Genomic DNA, 8740 nt, shown 5'->3' with positions numbered 1-8740 from the left:
GCAAATGCAAATTTTGCAAATTCCTTCAGACCTTTGTCAGCTGTTTTTCTTCCAATTGACTGTGAGACAGCTTTGATTATGTGTGCAGAGCATAGGTGTAGCACTGTAAACATTTTGATGTCCTTCCATGTCTTCAGTTTGGAACAAATAGCAAAAGCCCGGTCCAAGTGGCTGATAATACTCTCCTTGTTGAATGCCAGAAGATCACTTTGGAGTAGTGCCCAGCTGTAATCAGTTTCCACCTGATTTATTCTTAGCTTTGTGTTCTGTGACAGTTTTTGGAGGAACTGCATTAGCCAGAATGTTATTGGTGGTATAGAGTGCTCATTTGTCAGCATTTCACAGACTGGTAGGGGAGGCGCATTCCGACCACCTCCAGGAAGAGTGAGACTGTAGTAAAGGAGTCTTTCGGTCTGACCGGGAACTTTGGATGCAACGTTACCTGTAGCATCTAGGTTTAAGGTGATGGGGTTGTTTGTTCTCAGGTGTTGCACAACTATGCTTATTCCAGTTTCAGTATACATGTGTACACCAAAGGGGTCAACTTGTAGGTGCTGTATGTACTCAGGCATCTTGTGAAAATTTAAGTCACACACACCCTTCATAATAGTGTGAGTCAGGTACATTTCCGTGAAAACATCGTCATGAATTCCTTTTCCCTTTCTAACCTCTGAACTAATAACTTAAGAACATTTTTGTTCAAACTTCGGGTTATGTTTCCTGATAATAGTTCAGCAATGGGAGTGTGTTTAAGTTTACTGTAGTAGGCTTTTTTGTGTGTGTCATTTTTCCTCTTTGTATCACAGATATCGTAATCAGAGTTTTCCCCACTGGCTCTTTGCATGAGGGGAGTGTACAAACTGCACTGATATTTAAATGTGGACTATTAATTTTTTATGACTGTGAGGAGATTTGACATGCTGACTCTGGAAGGCCAGGGTACAACAGGAAGTTTTTTTCTCTGAAACTCTTGTATAACACATTGGTCCATGGTTGCCTCAGTTTTGTTGAACCGGGAAGTGGGACTATTCCATTTTTTTCTATCCACTGTAATGGTTAACTTCTTTGATATAACTGGCAACTTCCTCCATATTTTTTTGTTTGGTGTTTTTCCATGTGTACGTTTGGTTCCGTTCTTTAACACCTTTTGTTGCTTGTCTTCTGCATCATTTTGTTCTGTGTCTTCATCCGATACCTGGTCTTTAGTTTGTCCCTCAGTCTGCAGTGATACCTCTTGCTTGTCTTCTGCATCATTGTATTCTGTGTTCTCATCTGATATCGCAGTCTTTTCTGTATTATTCGCAGGTAGTTTGTTCGTTTCACCAGCTTCACTCCTCTCTGACCTTTCGTCTTGTGTAATGATTATATCTCTTACTCCATTTCTATTTTTGGTCCAAATGACCCACAGCCAATGACGGTTTTTGTTGAGATCTTCTCTAAATACCATTAGGGCAAGTTCAGACCACATTGCTGAAGAATAGCTTGTTTCTCTGTTTGAAATATCAATACTCCTCATTGCTTTCACTAAAGCTTCTAGTCCACCAGACGTTGCCCAAAAATCTTTCCTCTGAGCTGTTTCCTTTTTTAAGTGTTTCCATTGTCTTTTACCTAGTGAAAGAGGGACAGGGAAAGGTAGATCCTTTTATGTAATAAACACAATTAGCAATAAGAAAAACATAATTCCAATTAATGATAAATAGGTATAAAATCAGTACTTTAACAGATGGTGAACACGTTCGACATGTATTGTATGTATTGTGTCTTTGGCTTTGTAAGCTACAGTATTTACTTCTGATAAGTACCTAGAAAAATAATACCGTTGTTTAGCACTTCAATTTCTTAACATTTCTGTAGTGACATACAAAGAGGATAGTAGGTCAAAAAGCATGCCGATTTCAGAGTCTGAACAGTTCTTAAAGAATGAAAAGAAAAGGAACAGCAAAGAAGAGAAAAACAAAATATTACTTACAATTAATCGTAGAACTGGATTAATTCTTGCTGCAGGTGTTTTGCAGTCACTTGAGGACTTTTGATCACTTGTCTCCTCTTTTTGTATCCTTTTCCTTGTTTCTGCAAGACAGTGATCTCTTCTCTGAACTTTCTGGACAATTCTTTTGACTTAGCCATAATTCTAACATGCAATCAAACATCAATCTCAACAAACTCCTAGCCAGTCCAGTTATTTATGTGTTCTATCTCAAGCACACCTGAACTAAGGAAGCCCTTGATTAGTTGCACTAAGTGTGCTTGAAACAGGGGGTTGGGTAATTTAGATTAGTTGCATCAGGTGTGCTTGAGACAGGGGGTTGAATAATTCTGAGACTGCATTAGTGATTAAAAGTAGCATTACGTGTTGAATTTGGATAAAAACCATGGCAATATTAGTTTTATTAAACCATTTAAACTCTTCTTGTCTTCTTTGTTTAATATGCAATGGGGTTGAATACTTTTGATTGCAACTGAAAGTGCTGTAGTACATTCAGCAGGAGACATCTAGTGGTTGAATTGAATATGACAGTGCAACACCTCCTAGAGGTGAATTTATTGAATATTATTTCCAATAAAAAGTTCCTAAAATTATGTAGATGTACATTTCTCCAAACTGAGTGCTGTAGTATAACCAGGAGGAGGTCGTTGATGTGTGAGGGGATTTTGGGGCCACTACACTTCACAGAAGTGAAATTATTGAGTGTTATTCCCAATAAAAATTACTCATAATTATATTAAAGCACCTTTTCCCAAACTAAGTGTTGTAGTATAACCAGGCGGAGGTCATTGATGTGTGATGGGATTTTGGTGATACTACACACTATTAACATGAAGTTATTGAATATTTTTCCCTTTAAAAATTCCCCAAAATTATGTAAAAACACCTTTTCCCAAACTATGTGCTGTAGTATGATCAGCAGGAGGCCATTGATGTGTGAGGGGATTTTGGTGGCACAACATGTGATTAGAGTGAAGTTATTGACTATTATTATCATTAAAAATTCCCCAAAATGATGTAAAGCATGTTTCTCCAAAGCAAATGCTGTAGTATAACCAGCAGGATGCAATTAATATGTGAAGTGAGTTTGGTGGCACTACACTTCACAGAAGTGAAGTTATTGAATAATCGTTTATTGTTTCTTTTCGGTATAGACATTTGTTGACGGTCCCTGCGCTCTGGTCTCGTTGCCTGGTGCTCGTAGAGATCAATGTAATTCATACTGCAGGAAGAACGGCTCGTTTGGATTTAAAAAACAAAACAAAACAAAACAAAACAGGTTGTAGCTCATTGTCTGTGTTACCACGGTTGGAAAGAGGTATCGCTTGCTGTCTAACAAACTTTCGCTTGGGAGTTATTGATCTCGGAAGTTCGAATCTGTTGTCACAGCACTGAAAAACGCTGAAGAAAGGCTGAGTGATGGGCTGTTAGTGGCAATGATTTTGAAAGGACTGCCGGAATCGTTTAAGCCATTTGCCATTCACGTTACTCAGAGTGACCAGACCATGCCTTCTGCGAAATTTACAACAAAGGTATGTAGTTACGAGGACACTGAGAAAATGCGCTCTACGGCCACCGATGACAACGTGATGAAAGCGCGCACACAGCAGAATGTGAGACCTCGAACTTAAGCGCCCGGAGCAGAGGTGAATGCCGACATCGTGTGCTTCAAGTGTGGTGTGAAGAGGCATGAAGCCAGAGCCAGAACACGCACCGGGACGACAACTGCAGGAACAGCGGCGAGATGATGCGGGACAGGTTTCGGAAGAGACGTGCAACAAGTCCTATGCATTCCGGACCAGCGACCAAGTTCTACATTCATGAACATGGTAGACTGTTTTACTTACAGACTATGGTGAATGTGATGATGACCATTGTAATGGGTGCTACGATTTGCAGACATGGCATGAGATTCTAGGCCATTGAAATTACGACGTGCAAAAGTTGCAAAATGTTGTTAAAGGAATATAAATTAAGGGGAAAATTGAGAAATCTACTCTTCAGTATGAAGTGTGCACTCAAGGCAAGTTCATTCCGAGTGAAAGCAGCTCTGCACACAGATCTAGCAGGGCCAATTGACCCGGAGTCCAGAGATGGATAGAGGTGGGCTGTCATTCACTGATGATTACTCCAGTGCAGTGTTCGTGTACTTTCTAAGAAATAAGAGTGACATAGTAAAAGCAACTGAGAAATTTTTAGCTGACATGGCCCAATATGGGAAAATTAAGTGTATGAGGTCTGACAATGATACTGAGTTCATGGGAAGAGATTACCAGGCATTGCTCAGTAGAAATGAAATTAGGCACGAGACTTCAGCTCCATATTCACCCCACCAGAATGGTACAGCAGAGCGAAACTGGAGAACCTTGTTTGATGTGGCTAGGTATGTGCTCATAGAGAGTGAGCTACCAAAGTTCTTGTGGACATATGCAGTACAGACAGCAGCTATAGTGAGGAACAGGTGCTTTAACAACCCTGCGGAACAGACACCGTACTTTATGCTGACAGGAAAGCAACCTAACATTTCTAAGATGCAGAGATTTGAGTTAGTATGTTATGCTTACAAGCAAAAGAAAGCACTCACTCACTTTTGTTGGGTACGACAAAAATAGGCCAGCTTACATGGTTTACTACCCAGACAGTGGAAAAGTGCAGAAGAACAGATTGGTTAAGTTTGTGTCTAAGCCAAGTGCAGAACAGAGGACGCAGACTGACGTGACACCAGATGATGATGATTTTGAGGTACAGAACAGGGCTGACAAAGACAGACAGAAAACTGAGGTGAGTGTGGAACACACTGAGCACAAGAGTCCAGTGACTAGACCCGAGCCTTTGGTGAGTGACCAAGAGGAAACGGTCCAGACTGACCAAGAGACACCTAAGAGATACCCTCCTAGAGAGAGGCAGAAACCAGATTACTTAAATGAATATGTTACTGAAGAAAAGAAAGACAAAGCTCAGATGAGTGTAGACTACTGTTACAGACTAAGTACACGGCATGTTATGTGGCCAAAGGATACAGTCAGAAGATGGGCATTGATTATGAGGAGACATTCTCACCTACCGCTAATTTGACAAGTGTAAGAGTGTTGATGCAAAAAGCGGCACAAGAAAATCTGATCTTCCATCAGATGGATGTCAAAACAGCGTACCAACAGCTACCAATAGGTTGTGAGATATACATGGAACAGCCTGAAGGTTATAAAGTGAGGTCCAATCCCAATGGATTGAAACAGGCAGAAATTGGAATCAGATGTTACATGAATACCTGGTTGATATTGAGTTCAAACAAAATCCAGCTGATCATTGTGTTTACACAAGAGAGAAGGAAAATGAGAAGGTGATCATGATAACGTGGGTTGATGATGTGATTATTGCCGCGAGTGATGAAAATGCACTGAAAATGGTGAAAAAGATGCTTACAGCAAAGTTTAAAATGAAAGATTTGGGTCAGTTAAAACATTTCCTTGGTATGGACTTTAACCAGAGTGATGGATGTGTGAAAATGTCACAGAAGGGATATGTTGAGAAAATGTTGGAGAGGTTTAACATGCCAGATTGTAAACCCAGAGCCACACCCTGTGAACAGAAGTTGAAATACAGAGGAATTGTTGGTAGTTTAATCTATCTGACTACATGTACAAGACCAGATCTGAGTTTTGGGACCAGTGACAAAGAGTTGAGTTACAGAAAATGTGATAATGATATGGAACTGCCGATACAAGCGTACAGTGATGCAGATTGGGCAGCTGACAAAACTGATAGGAGTAGCACTGCTGGTTATTGAGTGAGACTTAATGAGAATGGACCTCTAATTTGATGGAGAGCTAAAGCAGCCTACAGTCGTACTGTCCACTTGTGAAGCAGAATGCATGGCATTAGCTGCAACTGTACAGGAGTGTATATATCATGTACAAGTGCTTGAAGGGATTGATGGATGCAAATGTGCGCCACTGAAAGTGTATGAAGATAATCAGGGTGCAGAAGCTTTGGCCAAAAACCCAGTGAGCAGACAAAGATGCAAGCATATTGACATCAAATACCATTTTGTAAGGTCATCTGTCAATGATGGGAAGATCATTTTGGAGTATTGACCAACTGATGAGATGTTTCCAGATGTGATGATGAAGCCTACAACTAAGTTTAAGTTGAAAAAGATGGCAGATTTATGTTTGGGGAATAACTGAGATAAGGTATACACGACACTGATGTTTTTGAGTTAAGTCTACAATGTGAGTACAAGTGGGGGCGTTAACATGTGTGGCAGTGTTTCCCAACCTTTTTGAGCCACAGCGCATATTTTACATTAGAAAAATCACAAGGCACACCACCAAACAAAAATGTCATAAAAAGTATATTTATTGAAATATAATGAAATCTAGTCTCAATTTACTCAATTTACTTACTCAGTGTGAAACCTGGGCCTGTTCAGTTCAACACAAAGCTGATATTCTTGCAGGAATTGAAGAAAGATTTCACCTGATTGGTGCTCTAAGTTTTAAAGCACCAATCAGGTGAAATTGGATAATCTTCCACGGCACACCTGATGATTTCTCAGTGTTGGGAAACACTGATGTATGGAATAGGTATGCCCTCAATTGTACAGCAGCCAAAATCTCACTCTGAACTCAGTTCAAAACTTGAGAGCCCTGTTGTAACTCACCAACAGTCAAAATATGAACAAAGAGCAAATTCATCTAGGATTGAATTGCAGATGTCCTGTGCTGATGATTTAGCTGGTTTATCTTCTCCATCTATCTTTACTTTCTGTTGGAACAAACACGGTAAAGCAGTTTGAAATAAACAGTGAAACTGCTTTAGATCAGGCAGTGTGGCTGGCTAATGTAACCTCTGTGAGTCTGGAAAGAGCAGCTCACTGTGGCGTCAGCTGTGACACCTGACCCTGAGTCACGGGTTTTAACGCTGCGTTCAATTTGTATTGGCATCGTTTGTTTTCAGAAAATGTATAGATTTTACCCATTGAAGTATTTTGTCTAAACAGAAATATTTTGCTTCTACTAGATTGCTTTTTATGAACGACATTAATATTAAAACAGTGGTTCATTTGTCAGGTGAGCAGAGAAATGACTTCAGATGAACACTGTGTTTCTCTGTGTCGGCTGAATGTGTAAATATGCAGCAGGTTGTGAAGAAGTCCACCATATGAACAAATAATGTGTCAGTGTTGTGTTCACAGCTTTTTTCCAGTGCCCCCGAATGGCCAAAAATATAACTGCAGGCTTAAGGCATCTGTATCTGTGATTTCTCATCTGCACTTTACATCAGCTGGAATGATGACCAAGCTTTACACGAGCAGGTTCTCCTCTCTCAACCAAACAACTGAACTGCTGCTCATACTGCTCACCACCAGGGCCGGTTCTACGGTCACATTATTGGTGAGCCTAACAAATATAACCTAAGTCATCTGAATCACAAAAGATCTATTTTTTTTTCTAAACATTTCGACTTGTCACATTGTAAAATTGAAGAGCCAAGTGAGGCAAAACTCTACGTATATGAAAGGTGTTTTGTGAAAAGTCGTGTTTTGTCGATGTCGTTGTGTTTTGACCCTCAGGGCCACCGTAGAAAAGATCTGGTTCTTGGTTCATTGTTGGGGGATGAATGACAGGAACGTTAGTCCCAAAGGCTGCTCAACTCAACTGACTCATGTTCCAATAAGAACAATGACTAAAGTGACAGCTGCATTGAGATCTATGGGACAGATCAGGAAGCTGGGTTGGAAAGTGTCTTTGACTATGAACTTTTGATGACCTTGATGATCATGCATTAGTGCTACATGTAAGGAAAACCTGAAGAGCAACTCTTCCTCAGGTGAGAATGTCAGTGCAGGATGTGATCAGACTGTGTCAACAAGAACAGTCTGTCAACAATTCCATAGAGAGGGATATTAAAGTAGGGCTGCAGTGCATAAACCTGTCATTACTGAGATGAATTCACATTTGAGAGTTCAGTGGTGCACATACCATAATCACTGGTCTACAGAGATGTGGTGTACGCCAAGAGAACGGTGCAGACCTAAAGGCTTGACCCCTACAGTTAGGGGGTCTGGTGGCTCTCATGGTTTGAGTCCAGTGCAAATCAGTACAAAGCTGTTCTGAGTGATCACCTTTATCATATGATGAAATGACGGGAGTGGTCTATTCCAGGATGACAATGCCACCATCCATAGCTCAGCAGATCTCTACCCAACAGAATACCTGCGGCAGATCTTGGACCGACATGTTAGACAGCACTCTTCACTACCACCATCAAAACAATAAATGAGGGAATATGTTTTGAAGAATGGTGATCCTCCCTCCAGCAGAGCTCCAGACACTTGAAGAATCAATGCCAAAACACCTCACTAAGACAGCCTGGAATTAAGTACATTCACTCAAGTACAGTCCTTGCAATAAGTAATAAGAGTATTTTTATATGTGGTATTAGTACTTAAAGGATCAAGATACTTCCTCCACCACTGCTCACTCCTCAAGGACAACTTATTGCCTATGGCCTCATAGCAGTGAAGAAGGTTCTTCAGAAGTGGAAACCATCTGGAGCCCCTTCAGTACAGTGCTGGTTAAATGATTTGTCTGGTTCTCTCCAGCTCCAAAGATTTAGGTTCACCTTGAAGGAGAACATGATGACTTTCTTACTTTTTTCTAAGAAGTTCCAACAAATATTAACAAATTACACCCACTGATACTCAGTGTGAGATTATGATATTCCTTGAAAAACTAAATGTATCTGCAC

The sequence above is a fragment of the Chaetodon auriga genome, chromosome 1 (genome assembly GCF_051107435.1).
Source record: "Chaetodon auriga isolate fChaAug3 chromosome 1, fChaAug3.hap1, whole genome shotgun sequence".
Taxonomy (NCBI): Eukaryota; Metazoa; Chordata; class Actinopteri; order Chaetodontiformes; family Chaetodontidae; genus Chaetodon; species Chaetodon auriga.
This window is presented reverse-complemented; position numbering follows the sequence as displayed.